General features: G+C 38.9%; 1 protein-coding gene across 7 annotated transcripts in view; it reads right to left on the minus strand.

Moving 5' to 3' along the window:
* tent4a (terminal nucleotidyltransferase 4A) overlaps positions 1–15,853 on the minus strand; it is a 116,612-nt gene that overhangs the window by 88,966 nt on the left and 11,793 nt on the right. The gene's annotated exons all lie outside the window — the stretch shown is intronic.

A 15,853-nucleotide genomic window follows, 5' to 3' on the forward strand; every position in this document is an offset into this window, starting at 1 on the left:
TAAACAACAAGAGTCCTTTAATGTAGTTAAAAAATCTTTGGGGACTATTTACATACAAACCACAGGAAATAAATGATGTATTTAGTGATTTATTTAAAATTCTGAATTATCTCATCTGGAATCAGTACATCATGAAAATAAGATTGATAAGTTTTTATCTCAAATTACTTTACCTAGTCTGAATGATGGGGAACAGAAAGATTTGAATGTAGTATTTACAGCAAGAGAAATTAGCAAGGTAATGAGTTCAATACAAAATAATAAATCACCAGGAGAGGATGAATAATTTATAGAATTCTATAAATTATGCTATGAAGTTACATTCTCTGCCAAAATCCTTTTTAATGGCAATTATAATAATTCTGAAAAAAGAGAGATCCAATGATATCAGCATCTTATAGACTAATTTCATTATTAAATGATGATTAGAAAATATTAGTTAAAACATTACCAAATATATTGGCAAAATATTTACCAAAATTAACACATATCGATAAAACTGGATTTGTTAAGGGTCAGAGATCTGCAAATAATGATGTAGCTAGACTTTTGGTTCAAAAAAGGAGGAGACCGGAGTGTGGCAGTCACTTTTCATGCTGAAAAGGTATTTAACAGATTAGAATAGGATTTCCTCTAAAGTTTTAGAGAAATGTAAATTGAGTTCAATGTTTATAGATTGGGTTAGAATGGTGAATAAAAAAAACTATTGCAAAGGTAGTGACAAATGGACAGATTTCAACATCTTTTGAATTAACGAGGTAAGTGGACAAAGTTGTCCAATATCACCAACTTTATTAGAACCGTTAGCTGAATTAATAAGGCGAGATTCAAAGATTGTTGGTATTAAGGTGAAACAGAAAGTATGTAAAAAAAATTATTTTTAGATGATGTTTTCATTTATTTTACAGATCTTTTAAATTCTTTGAAACAACTTAAAATAAAAGAATATGGAGATATATCAGGATACAAAATAAATTGGGAGAAGAGTGACATTATGTCTTTAGTTAATGGAGATTATCTAAGGAAATAATCGAATCTAGATGGCCAGATCTTGGAATAAAATATTTAGGTGATTGCATGCAATTGGATTTAATAAAAAATATTTATCTTTATTAAAGAAGATTTGGAAAAAATGGAATATGTTACCTATTACTTTGATGGGTAGACTAAATTTTGTTATGATGAAAGTTTTTCTTCAAATACAATATTTATTCCATTGATTTCAACTCTTCAAAAAAATTAAGGAATTAGATGTTTGCATTAGAAAATTTTTAAGGAAAAATGATGAGGGTTTATTTAGTGAAATTGACATGGAAATATGATTTAGGAGGTTTACAGCTCCCCAATTTTATAAAGAAGATGAGATATATTCAGGTAATGTATGAATTAAATAATGTTCCAGCATGAGTAAATATAGAAGTTGATAAAATAGGAAAAACAGATCCACAACATTTTATTTATAAATGGAATGCAAGATTGTTGACCCGAAAGGGGTCAATATATTGGCAGCTAGGTTTGGTACAACTGTCGGGTGCGGTTTAAACTAATTTGGCAGGGGGGTGGGAACCCGTATGATAGGGCAAAGGACAGAAAAGATAAAACAGGAAAAGTTAGGTTAGGCAGCGAAAGTAAAAAATCAGAAAGAGCAAGGAGGGTGAAAAAAGCAAATCTGAAGGCTTTATATCTTAATGCAAGAAGCATTCGGAACAACGTAGACTAATTAGCTGTGGAAATTGAGATAAACAAATATGATTTGATTGGGATTACAGAAACATGGCTGCAGGGTGGGCAAGCCTGGGAACTTAACATCCCGGGGTATACGATATTTAGGAGGGATCGGCAAGAAAAGGGGGTGGGGTAGTATTGATGGTGAGAGAAGGGACCGACACGATTGACAGGAAGGATATTAACTCAGAAGATGCGGAATCTATATGGGTAGAACTGAGGAATAGCAAGGGGCGGAAAACGTTAGTGGGGGTGGTATATAGGCCTCCAAATAGTAGTGTAGAGGTGAGGGAAGGCATTAAAAGAGAAATTAGAAAAGCGTGCAATAAGGGAACAGCTGTCATCATGGGAGACTTTAATTTGCATATAGATTGGACTAGTCAAATTGGTAAAAATACAGAGGAGGAGGAATTCCTTGAATGTTTACGGGACGGTTATCTAGATCAATATGTCGAGGAACCAACTCGGGAGCAGGCCATTTTAGATTGGGTATTATGCAATGATAAGGGGCTAATCAGCAATCTTGTTGTGCGAGGCCCTTTGGGTAGGAGCGATCACAATATGATCGAATTCTCACTCAACATGGAGAGTGATGAAATGAAAACTGAGACTAAGGTCCTGAATTTAAATAAAGGGAATTATGATGGTATGAGACGGGAGTTGAGTAAGATTGATTGGGTGGTGTTTATGGGGGAGTTGACTGTGGATAGACAATGGAAAGCATTCACAGAGCTAAAGGAGAAATTGCAAAAATCGTTTATACCGGTTTGGCATAAAAATAAACCAAAAAAGGTGACTCAACCGTGGATAACAAGGGAAATTAGAGACAGCATTGGGTACAAAGAGAGACCATATCAATTGGCCAAAAAAAGTAAGCAACCGAAGACTGGGATCAGTTCAAGATGCAGCAAAGGAGGACAAAGGGATTAATCAAGAGAGCAAAAATAAATTACGAAAGTAAGCTTGCGGCAAATATAAAAACCGACTGCAAAAGCTTTTATAAATATGTCAAGAGGAAAAGATTGGTGAAATCCAGAGTAGGTCCTTTGCAGACGGAATCAGGGGAATATATAATGGGGAATAAGGAAATGGCAGACCAATTAAATTCTTACTTTAGTTCTGTTTTTACAAGAGAGGATACAAATAACCTCCCAAGGATGTTGGGAAACATAGAGACTAATGCAAGGGAGGAACTGAAAGAAATCAGTATCTCTAAGGACATGGTCTTGGGGAAATTGATGAGATTGAAGGCAGATAAATCCCAAGGGCCTGATAATCTACATCCTAGGGTACTCAAGGAAGTGGCCATTCAGATAGCAGATGCTTTAAGAATTATTTTCCAGAACTCGATAGGATCAGTATCCATGGATTGGAGGGTAGCTAATGTTATCCCACTATTTAAAAAGGTGGGTAGAGAAAAAGCGGGGAATTATCGGCCTGAGAGCCTTACATCAGTAGTGGGCAAAATGATGGAATCCATTATTAAGGATGTAATAGCGGAGCATATGACTTGCAGAGAAGGGATCGGATGGAGTCAACATGGATTTACAAAAGGTAAATCATGCTTGACAAATCTATTGGAATTCTTTGAGATGGTGACAGGTAAAATAGATGGGAGAGAGCCAGTGGATGTGGTGTACCTAGACTTCCAAAAGGCCTTCGATAAGGTCCCACATAAACGACTGGCTTCCAAAATCAAGGCTCATGGGATTGGGGGAAAAGTATTGATGTGGATTGAGAACTGGCTGGCAGGTAGAAGACAGAGAGTTGGGATAAATGGCTCATTTTCTGAGTGGCAGGCGGTGACCATTGGGGTACCACAGGGATCTGTACTGGGACCCCAGCTGTTCACAATTTACATTAATGATCTGGATGAGGGGATTGGATGTAATATCTCCAAATTTGCAGATGACACTAAGCTAGGAGGGGTTGTGTGCACGGAAGAGGGGGTCAGGAAGCTCCAGTGTGATTTGGATAAATTGAGGGACTGGGCAGATACATGGCAAATGCACTACAATGTGGATAAATGTGAGGTTATCCACTTTGGTAATACAAACCGGAGGGCAGATTACTATTTGAATGGCAATAGATTAAGAGATGGGAAAGTGCAGAGAGACCTAGGGGTACTTGTACACCAGTCTCTGAAGGCGAGCATGCAGGTACAGCAGGCGGTTTAAAAGGCAAATGGTATGTTAGCCTTCATATCAAGAGGGTTTGAGTATAGGAACAAGGATACCTTACTGCAGCTGTACAGGGCCTTGGTGAGACCACACCTGGAGTATTGTGTGCAGTTTTGATCACCTTATCTAAGGAAGGATGTTCTTGCAATGGAGGGAGTGCAGAGGCGATTCACCAGGCTGATACCTGGAATGGCAGGAATGACTTATGAGGAAAGATTGCACAAATTGTGATTGTACTCCCTGGAGTTTAGAAGATTGAGAGGGGATCTCATAGAGACATATAAAATTCTGGCAGGACTGGACAGAATGGATGCAGATGGGATGTTTCCAATGATGGGAAAATCCAGAACCCGGGGCCATGGTTTGAGGATAATAGGCAAACCATTTAGGACCGAGATGAGGAGGAATTTCTATACCCAGAGGGTGGTAAATCTGTGGAATTCATTGCCACAAAGGGCAGTAGAGGCAGGTTCATTAAATATATTTAAGAGGGAATTAGATATATTTCTTCAGTATAAGGGTATTAAAGGTTACGAGAGAAGGCGGGGACGGGGTACTGAACTTTAAGATCAGCCATGATCTCGTTGAATGGCAGAGCAGGCTCGAAGGGTCGAATGACCTACTCCTGCTCCTATCTTCTATTGTTAATAGCAAATAAAGAAATACCTATGCTGAAACATTTAATTGAACTTTAGAATAAAATTGATAAAGAGATTGGAGGAAGAGATGGAAGAACACCTTTATTCCAAAATAGACATTCCATTTTCAATGGAAAATTAAATTTCTAAAAATCTGGCAAAATTCTGATATTAGGAAAATTAAAGATCATTTTGAAGCCTGAAATTTATTACTTTTAGTAGAATTAAGGAAAATTTATATTGGAAAATACAGTATGTTATCATCATCACATTAAGAGATTCCTCTGTGAAATTTTTGGTCAAGATTTGGCATTACCAGTAGAGATAGAAGTAAAATTATTATCAAGTAATAATGATGTAAATAAATTTATTTCAGAGATGTGTAAATTATTACAAAAGATTCAAAAAATTCATAAATCAAGACATAAATGGAAGGTAGATTTAAGTAAGCAAATAGATGAACATAGATGGAGTCAGATATGTAGAGTATGTAAAGGACAATAAATGTGAAGTATCGGTTAGTTCAATATAATTTTGTTCCACCACAAAAGTTACATAATATGAATTATATTTATTCAGATTTATGTTTTAGAAGTGGACAAGAAATTGATACTTTTTTGCATTCAACTTGGCAGTATTCCACAATTAAACCTTTTTGGTTTGATTTAGGCAGTTTATTAGAACAAATAACAGGAGTAAGATTCCCACAGGATCCAATGTTATTTTTACTGGGAGATATTAGAGGGATTGAACTCAAATTAAAATTGAATATGTATCAAGTTAAATTTGTTCAAATTGCATTGGCAATAGCAAGAAAATGTATTGCTATAACTTGTAACTTGGAAGTTGGGAATAGACAGATGGCATGCAGAAGTTTGAAGTTGTATTCCACTTGAGAAAATTACTTCCAATTAAAGAAAAATATCATTTTTTTGTGAAATATGGAACCCATATTTACAAACTTTGGTATTAAAATTTAAATGAATCTCAAACATTCCCTTTCTCCTATGGATCTCTATGAATATATAGAAGTTTAAAAGTATTGGAAAGTGAAGTGCTCCTGTTGTGGTTTTCTTGTCCTTTTTCTTTTTTTTTTAAGTAATCATTTGTAACCATTTTGGATACTTCTAGCAAGACCAGAAAAGGATGAATGAAGCAAGTTTTTTTTAAACCAAGTGACAATTCAAAAGAACTGACAACAACATTCCTACATGGAATGGATTAATGCGTTCAAATGCTAGACTCCAATGGTTCAAAGGAATAGGAATACTGGCCAGTGATCTGATACTGAAGACATACAAATGAATATCCTGCAGAAGAAATATTCTCTCGTTAATATTAATGATATGGAACAAAGTTTAGCAGGACTAATTCTACTTTCTTTTTATTAACTTTATTGCAGCTTTAGTTTTTGCCACGCAAGACTTCAGACAAACTTCTCAGCATTTCCTACACTTCCACTGAAGATTGTTTGATTTTTATTCCCCTTCCACACCTCTCAATGTCAACAATGTCAGTTCCACGTGCATACTTAGCCTGTACTCAATCACTATTCTACTGCTGGACTTGCCACCAGGTCAAACAGTACAGAATCAAAATGCTGGAGAGAATGTGGATGCATTTTATGAACGACTCTTCACTATACACCAGGAATGGATTCCCTCAGTCATCCAGGGAATGCCAACCCTGGGTTAATTATTTTTCTTTTTTTCAATATTACCATAAAACTTTGATACAATGCATGTGACATAATGATTATAGTGTCTCCCTGTATGCAACTTAGGCAAATGTTTCACTTGTGACCCAGATAGCTCCTAAAATGTTATAGTTGACCCCCAACTCCCACATTAGAGGTTATTATATATCTAAAAATGGTAAATTTTTCTCAATTTTCAAAAAAACATTCCAACTTATTAAAATTATTTGGGGCCTGCTTGCAGTCCTAAGCCCACTTTATCCCTTTGTCATGAAGAGTCATTTCATCCTGCCCACCTCTCAAAACAAAAAGCAGCCCACATGGGCTGACAGAGGGCAGATAGTGGATGGGTTCCAGAACAATCCAGCCCATTGACAATGCCTCAAGATCAGAAACAACAACAGAAACAGGCCAGCCTACATCATTTGCAACAACCACTTTTGTTGAAGCTTTCTTAAACACAAATTGTTTTGTAATCTAATAGAAATAGAGTTGGCATTCATTTCAGAGCAGTAAATACCAGCAATTAATCTGGAGCTTGGGGAGGAGAAGAAAGAGGAGGGGAAGATGAAGAGTTTCATCTTAATTTTCAATTGGATTCAAATTGAACACCACACACCAAATTAATCAGGTTATATCTTTCAAATTTTAACATGTAGCTTTATGAAGTTCAAACTGATGCCAGTATAAGACCACTTTAAACCAACTAAACAAACACTATAACAATTGCTTTAAAAAAAAAACATTATTTGAAAGCAGAATTCTTTTTGCTGAATGGTCAAATCTTATTTAGTACCTCCTCCAGATCGGTCTCTTACATTTCTGGGAGGACCTTGTTAAGTTTGCTGCCACAGATAAGAGACTTGGCAAATTGAGTAATGAGGGGAGCATTGCTGAGAAAGATAGGTTATTACTAAGTGGAAGTACAAAACATTGCTTTGCTTGGTTCTGTGGGCAAGTAGGTATTGCCTTCACTAAAAATGCATTTCCACTTTAACAAGAAGTTCTCTTTTTCAATATTAAAAGCAGTTAAATTCTCAAAAGGCACAGATTTTAAATAATTATTGCAGAACATAAAACTCAGTGGATATGAAAATGATAATGCCATTAGCACCCTTTCTCCAACATTTACAAGGAATGAAGAATCCATTCAGATGGAGCAAACTTTATCTAAAAGAAACTGCTAACACAGCACCTTAAGGAACTGTGTACTGATTAGTCCACCACACCATGTAGCCACCTTCAGGTGGCCACAATACCTGACTGTAAAGTCGCACATTATACTGCTGTGTGGCTGTTGGGTGGCCACCTGAAACTGGAGTACCCGGCCTAACCCTTCTCCAGTAGGTGTAATATCCTGCTCGGAATATCCCCCGTTGCAGCTGAAAGCAGCAGGGGCTGCCAGGGGGTGGGCTGATAACGTCACGGTGACATCGTCAGCTCTGTCCTGTATACTGCAGTGATATCGCAAGACAAGAGAGCAGGGAATGAAGATTGCAAATGAAGATTGTAAAGTGGGATATTCCGCCATAAAGCATCAGGGTTAGGACTCAACATACATGCACTTTGGCTGTTCAAGTCATCACATCAACAGTTAATAGGATGGGAAAGTGCCCAGGATGCACTAAAGTCTGCAGACACCGTGATTGCAGAACAAACAAAATGATCGAGAAATTCAGCAGGTCAGACACCATACTTCATACAGCAAAGATAAAGGTACATAACCAATGTGTCAGGCTTCAGCCCTTCATTTCAGAGTCTGTGATAAACGCAACATAAAGCGTTCGGATTCAACTTGTGCGAATCATGGGGTCATCGTGTTGAACTGTAAAGGGTCCAAGTACAATGAGCGGAAAACATTTTTGTCTTATAAAGCAGGTGCTTCGGACACATGAACATGCCACGGGGGCGGCATATTCCTATCTGGAAGGAAAAAAAATCCGATTATTAGTTCGGCCATTTGTTTATTCTATTTTCTCCGCCATCGACCTTGTTTACTAATTCAAGCCATTTAATGGTAGACTTCCTCAATGGGGTTTGGTGTCCAACTGTGGGCCCCTTCACCATCCTGTAATGAGGCAAGATCTTGCCCCATTTTCTGTTCTTGACGGGTCATTTCAAAACACTTGTGTGCAAAAGTGCTGAAGAAACCCAACAGGTCATGCAGTGTCCATAGAAAGCAAAAGGCAACCGACATTGAGCCTGAAAAGTCCTTTTTTTAAAAAAAAACTTTCACTGAATTTTGTATTTCTCCAGTAATTTTGTGCACTGCTCTAGACCTCAACATCTGCAGGTTTTCTTGTTTACGCTAATCCTACACTGACCATTCCCAGAATTAAAACTTCAAAGCACTTTAGTTTTGAAAGTTAATACACACTTTTCCCCCCACTTCCTTTCCCTGACCTTTAACTGAATGAGGTTGGGGCAAGATCCAAAGTGTGGGCGTGTCTAGGCCACAGTCCCGAGGAGCCGGCGTTCACTGGTAGATGGCTATCCATCAGCTGGCTCGTTCAAGTGACAGAAAAGCATCCTCTATGTGGCCACCTGAACGTGCCAGCTGCACTCCCCCGCTGCGACTGCCGGCGCATGATCTTCATTGGAACACCTGAAAGTTCCTTGTACATTAACAAGGCCTCCAATGCACCATGTTACAATGCAACAGAAAACAAACCCAAAATGAATTACAGGTCAGCTTTTCCCACATTCATTTCATTCAGTAAAGCTAAACACAACTGAAATGGTGTTCAATTTACTTAATGTGCAAAACCAGGTTACCATAGTGAAAGCCTGGACCTCACCACCATCCTAAGTGATGAGAATTTAGTACCTGAAGCAACATCTGGAAGGTTGCAAATTTGAAGTGTGGGTAACCTGATGCATTATTCAAACACCACACTTCAGCCTATGTCATTCCTGTACTGAGGTTTGCTTGGAATGGAAATACTGCAACTCTGTGCAGAAAAGTAAAGAAATTAAGAAATAGCAGCTGCAAAACCTTTACAGGCTGCCCAACACAGTGAATGTCAACAACTGTGCATTGTTACTTGAATCACATCCTCAAATGTTCTAAATGCTGTGGATTCCAGAGAACCACATAAAATCATGCAATGTCACACAGCAACTTCTCCACCACACATTCCTGAAACCACCCAGGAATTGTGGCAGATCCAATTTGTAATTTTTTATAATGTCGGCATGAGTATTAAAGTAACCAAGCAGCTTCCTGCAGAAACTGAAAATGGATCACCACAAAAGACAAATTACCTATGTGAAGTGGGGCTTTGCTATTAAAACTGAGGACTAAAACTGGAGTGAGAGCAGAGAACTCAGCACCATCTTTACAATTTACTACTGAAAAACAGTTCATAAATGGTTCAAGATCATCCAATGCCAATTCAAGAATTTTATATTGCAAGTATCAATGGAAATAAATAACTTTGAATGGGCACAATCAAATGATAAAAAATGGTATGGAAACAAACTGGGTTTGTTACAACAAGCCAAGCATTCAGAGGCCTGGTCTGAATCTAAATTACTAAAACTAGAATTAAAAACATCTATCCACAATGATCATAAAACAATCAGATTATTTAAAAGCAACATCTGTTCCACTAATATTTTGTGAAAGAAAATCACCAGCTTTACCTGAACTTCACAAAGAGACTTCAGACACAGTATGGCAGCAAGCCAATTGATGGAACAACGAAGTGATTAACAAAATGCTGGCAATGCCAGTATCAACTTGTACTGAAATCAAGATTCAGTCCAACAACCTTCAGGAAGGTGAACACAAGAAATAGGAGCCTGCTCCACTACTCAATCAGATCATGGCTGATTGGACAGTAGTCTCCACTCCATCTACTTGCATTTTTGTCAAAACCCTCAATTCCCCAACTATGCAAAAATCCATCTTCATCTTGACATTTAATGAGGCAGTCTCCACTATTTCCTTGGCCAGAGAATTCCAGATTCACTACCCTCTGGGAAAAGATCCTCCTCATCTCAGTCTTAAATCTACTCCTCTGAATCTTGAGGCTAGATGTAATAGTTCTCGTCTCACCTGTTTCTATTTTCTTTATTCATTAAATAATTTTAAATTTCTACAAGATCCCTCTTGTTGTTTTAAATTCCAGCAGGTACAGTCCCAGGCAACCCAACTCCATTAGCAAAACCCCTCATCTCTGGAATCAACTTGGTGAATCTTCTCTGCACTTCCTCCAATGACAGTATATCCTTTATCAAACAAGACTGAAACTGTACACCAGGGGTTCCCAACCTGGGGTACATGTACCCACAATGGTACATTTGCACTTTTCAAGGGGTACAATGGGTCTGAGAGAATAACCACTACTGTACAATACACGGTGTTGTAATCTGCAGTCAGATTGCACAATGTTGTGTTTTTTTTTTAAATCCTTAATTTTTAGGGGTACACAGGAACCTACAAAAATGCCCAAGGGGTACAGAGGAACAAAAAGATTGGGAACCCCTGCTGTACACTGTACTCCAGATGCAGCCTCACTTGCACCCTATATAGTTGCAGCAGAAGCATCCTGCTCTAAAATTCAATCCCTCTAGCAATGAATGCCAACAGTACATTTGCCTTCATGCTCATTACTTTTGATTACCTGTTGCATTTGCAAACAAGCTTTTTGAAATTCATGCACAAGCAATCCCAAATTCCTCTGCACAATGTTGAATGCTGCAATATTTCACTATTCAAATAATCTCACCTACTTTTTTTCCTTCAAATGTACTGGGATATAGTGGAAATACTTAATTCAGGCAAGTAAAACAGGTAGTGCAGAATAAAAGTGGAGTGTTACAGAGAGAAAAAAAATCAGTTAAAACAGTGCAAAGGCAACACAATTTTACTAAGATTACAGTAGGGAAGAAAGTGCCTTTGAATTTGGTGGAACAATAGACAAAGTCCAGACGAAAGGAACTCAGCAGATCATGCAGCATCCATGAAAGCAGTAGGTAATCAACTGTTCAGGCCTGAGCCCTGCAACAGGAATGCCAAAGATCAGGCAAAGGTCTTAATAAGAAGGTAGGGGCAAAGAGCCCAGGCTTGCAGATAATGGATGATTGCCAGTAGGATGGGGAAAAATAAAGGAGCCAAAATGTAATGAGCAAGAGGACAGAGGGGTTAGAAACATGGTCTCTGATAGGAGGAATGAAAGTATAAATGACAGGCAGGGGAAAGAAAAGGGATGGAAAAAAAGTAAGAGGAGAAGAAAAAATGGAAAGAGTGTGACTGACTGGAGACTGCCAAGACGGAATTCAAGGTACAGTTCCTCCAATTTACACCTGCCTTCAACCTTGGACTACTCAAGGCCCTGGACGGACATGTCAGAGTGGGAATGAAGTGTGGAATTGAAGTGGCTTACCACTGGAAAGTCTAGCGATGTGTGTTTTCAATTTCATGCACCTTCTGCCTGAAAGGAAGCATGGAGAACAGAACGAGCAAGGTCAGATTAATCTTTTCACGAAAGAGTAAACTGTATCATTAGAAGGTATACTGATTTGCATGATGAACTGAATTGTGATCTTGGGCAGAGGAATTCCTGCACCAAGGTTTGATGCATCTACACAAGATCATTTATACTGCATCAGTAAAAATTATGGACATGTAGAATTAATTTAGGCTTCCAAAAGTAGAAGCATCAGTGCACTTCCCTGGCCTGAACATCAGCGTGGTTGGACCTGAACAGATTTCTTGGTGATACTTATATGTAAAAATTTGAAGCTCTCTACCCTCTCCATCTTAGCACTGTTGATGCAGACAAGGGGGGCGGGGTGGGGTGGGGTGTGCTCTACCAAGCTTCTTGCAGCTGATGACAAGTTCCTGAGTTTTGTTGACATTGAGGGTGAGGTTATTGTCCTCATTTCATGCCAAAAAACTATTTTTGTTTGGTCACCACAATATCAATATCCTAAATGTGACTTACCTACAGTTTTCTGGCATGTTTTACAATAAATCACTGCAGTCATGCATCATCATTTCTCCACTATTACTTCGAAGTAGTCTCTTGGATTAATATTGTGTTTGTGTACTTTCAGAAACACCTGCAGTTGTAATAATTTTCTAACTACTTTTTTTTTTTAATTCAAAACCTCACCCAGGAACAAATGCTCTGTACTTGTGCAGCACGGTTGGCGTAGCGGTTAGAGCAATGCCTTTACAGCTCAGTGATCGGGATTCAAATCCCACACTATCTGTGAGTTTGTATGTTCTCCCTGTGTCTGCATGAGTTTTCCCCAGGGGTTTCGTGGCCAAAATGGCCTGTTAACGTGCTGTATGACTACATTTTTAAAATATAATTTCAATTTCAATTTTAAATTACAGCACAGTACAGGCCCTTTGGCCCATGATGTTATGCCAAAGTATATACAATAATCTCCATAATGTTTAGTACAAACACTTTTTTTCCCTTTATTTGCACCTACGCGCCAGTTTTAAATTTGTAATCAAACAATTCACGTGATTAAAGTGCACATTCAACATTTCATTAAAGGTTACTTGTATACATTTCAGTTTGTCTATGTAGAAATGACATCCTTCCCTCATTTCAGGGCATAGTCCATAAATCTTCATCCACGAAGCCAAGCCAAAGAAGATTAGGGACATAGTAATATAAATATTAAGGTTAGTCTCATTTAGTATTTTTGATACATTAAAGAGTGAAATACAGAAGTTTGCAGATGCTTTGATTGTAGTTTTGAAAAAAAAACAAAATGCTGGAGGAATTGCAGCTTCCAAAGGAGATAAAGATGTATTGTTAATGTTTTGGGCCTGACCTTCTTCCAGGAATAAGAAAAAAAAATGGAAATCTCAATATAGACAGTTCTGGATGGGGAAGGGGTCCAAACCAACAGAAGGTGTTAATTGAATAAGATAAATGGAGAGGTGAGAATTGATTTTGGCTATGAGAGAGGAGACAGAGGGAAAAGGTAGAGACAGCTGGGGAACAGCAACAAGGGAGGGTGGGTGTGTGTGTGTGTGTGTGTGGGGGGGGGGTGTGGGGAGGAGTGTGTGGGGGGGGTGTGGGGGGGGAGGGGAGAAGGAGTTAACGAAAGCCAGAGAAGTCTATGTTAATGCCATCTGTTTGGAGATGGACAGACGGAAGACGTGGTGTTGTGGGCGATCTTAATCCGGCAGAGCATAAGACAATGGACAGGCATGTCAGCAAGGAAATAGGATGCGGACTTGCTCAAAAAAGTGATCTCCCAGCCTGTGCTCAGTCTCTCCGACATAAAGAAGATCACATTGGGAACCCTAGATGCAGTAGATGACCCCTGCAGATTCACAAATGAAATGCTGCTTCACTTGGAAGGATTGCTTGGCGCCCCGAATAGTGGGTGAGGAAGTAGGTGTGGACGCAAGTGGAGCATCTCCTGTGGTCACAGAGGTAGGTATCAAGGGAGCAATTGGTGGGGTGGGAGAAGAAAACAAAGGAGCAGTCCCTGCAGAAAGTGGAGAGAATGTGTCTAATGGTGGGATCACGTACTAGATGGTAGAAATAGCAGAGGAGGATATGTTGGATGCCGAGGCTGGTGTGGTGGCTTTGGGGAGGATGAGAACAGGGCAGATATATGGATTATGGAGGTTTTGTAGGTGAGGGCTGAATTGAGAATCTGGCAAGGAAGTCCTTGTCCTGGGTGCAGATGCATATCCCTTATTTGCAATGACTGCTAGAAGTATGTGATTCATAGACATCACCAGATGCTGAATATCTTCTCTGGGAATTCTCTGCCAGGACTCTATTGCAGCCACCTTCAGCTCCTGCTGGTTTCAGGGGTTTGTCCCCATAAGTTTTCTCTTCAGCACACTGAAGACATGCTCAATTAGATTTAGATTAGGAGGCTGACTTAGCCATTCAAAAGTTTTCCAGTTTTTAAGCTTTGAAAAATTCCTTTGTTGTTTTAGCAGTATGTTTGGGATCACCGTCTTGCAGCATCATCCCATGTGTTTGGAGGTGTTTGCTCAAGCTTGAGCAGATGTTTTTATACACCTATAACTGGCAACAGCAGTTACATCAATGAAGATAAGTGTGCCAGTACCTGTGGCAACCATACATGCCCAGGACACAACACCCCCACCACTATGTTTCACAGACGAGTGGTATGCATTGGATCTTGGGCAGTTCCTTCATGCATCTACACTTTGCTCTTGCCATCACTCTGATACAGGTTAATCTTGGTCTCATCTGGTCCACAAGAGCTTTTTCCACAATTCTGCAGACTTTTAAATCCTTTTTGGTACACTGTAATCTGGCCATCCTGTTTTTATGGTTACCTGGTGGTTTGCATCTTGGAGAGTAACCTCTATTTCTGTTCCTGAAGTCTTCTGTGGATGCACTTTGACACATCTTCACCTGCCTCTTGAGTGATTCTGATCTGTCGGACAGGCATTTGGGGATTTTTCTTAATTATAACAATTCCTCTATCATCAGCAGTGGAGGTCTCCCTTGCCCACCAGTCCCTCTGTGATGACAGTTCACCAGTACACTTTCTTCTTAATGTTCCAAACAGTTGATTTTTGGTAATCGTAAGATGTGACCTGCTGACTTCATTTTACTTCCACTGAGACAACTCTGGTCCTCTGTTGAAAAATGACAACTACAGACTTCAAAGGTGATCAAACTTAGCAGCCTAGCCCTCTTATGCCTGCACCAATGAAGTAATTAAAGATACCCAAGTACTCAAACACCTTTGAAGCCAAAATGTCCCAAATATTCTGGTGCTCTGAAATGGGGGGGGGGGGGAGAAAAGAGAGATACTATGTCTAAAAAGTGCTATAATTTCAAAATCATCAAAATATATACAAATAGCCTTGAATAAAATCTGGAATGTGCACTTTTAACATGCGAATTGTTTGAATTCAAATTTGAAACAGTGGAGCACAGGGGCAAACAAGGAAAGAAGGGTCTTTGTCCCAAACACGATGGATGGCACTGTATATCAACTCAACAATTTAAACCTTCCCTTCCTCACATCCATCACCTTTATTTTTTAATATATCCATGTTCCTGTCTCAGAGTCTTTTAAATGTCCCTATTGTACCAGCCTCCACTACCATCACCGGCAATGCATTCAAATTTATTATTATCTAAATGCACATGTACAACCCAACAACAGTGTTCTACAGCCAAGTGGAAAACATCCAAACAACCAGACATAACACACATACAGGCAAACAATACATGTGCAGGATGAGTATTCAGGGACTTGTCCGAGTCTAGAAAAATACTCGAGATTTTCCATACTTCATGAAAAAAAATTAATATAGATTTAATACTGAATCATTTGGTGGTCCTCTTCGGTACAATGGGAGGGAATAATTCTTCTTTATCTCTGGTTCAGAGTCATGCTTTTTTTGGCCTCTCTTTTGGCAAGGCATGGAATTTTACTTAAATGGAAAGATGCTGCCGGACCTACTCACGATCAATGGTTGCGTGACTTCATGTCTTGTTTGAATATGGAACAAAAATGTTATTCAGTTAATAATTCAGATACAAGATTTCAGATGCTGTGGGGGCTCATTTATGACTCACTTTCTTACTTTATCATTTTATTTCAGTGTAATTAAATTATCTGACTTGTATCTTTTC

The sequence above is a fragment of the Narcine bancroftii genome, chromosome 1 (genome assembly GCF_036971445.1).
Source record: "Narcine bancroftii isolate sNarBan1 chromosome 1, sNarBan1.hap1, whole genome shotgun sequence".
Lineage (NCBI taxonomy): Eukaryota > Metazoa > Chordata > Chondrichthyes > Torpediniformes > Narcinidae > Narcine > Narcine bancroftii.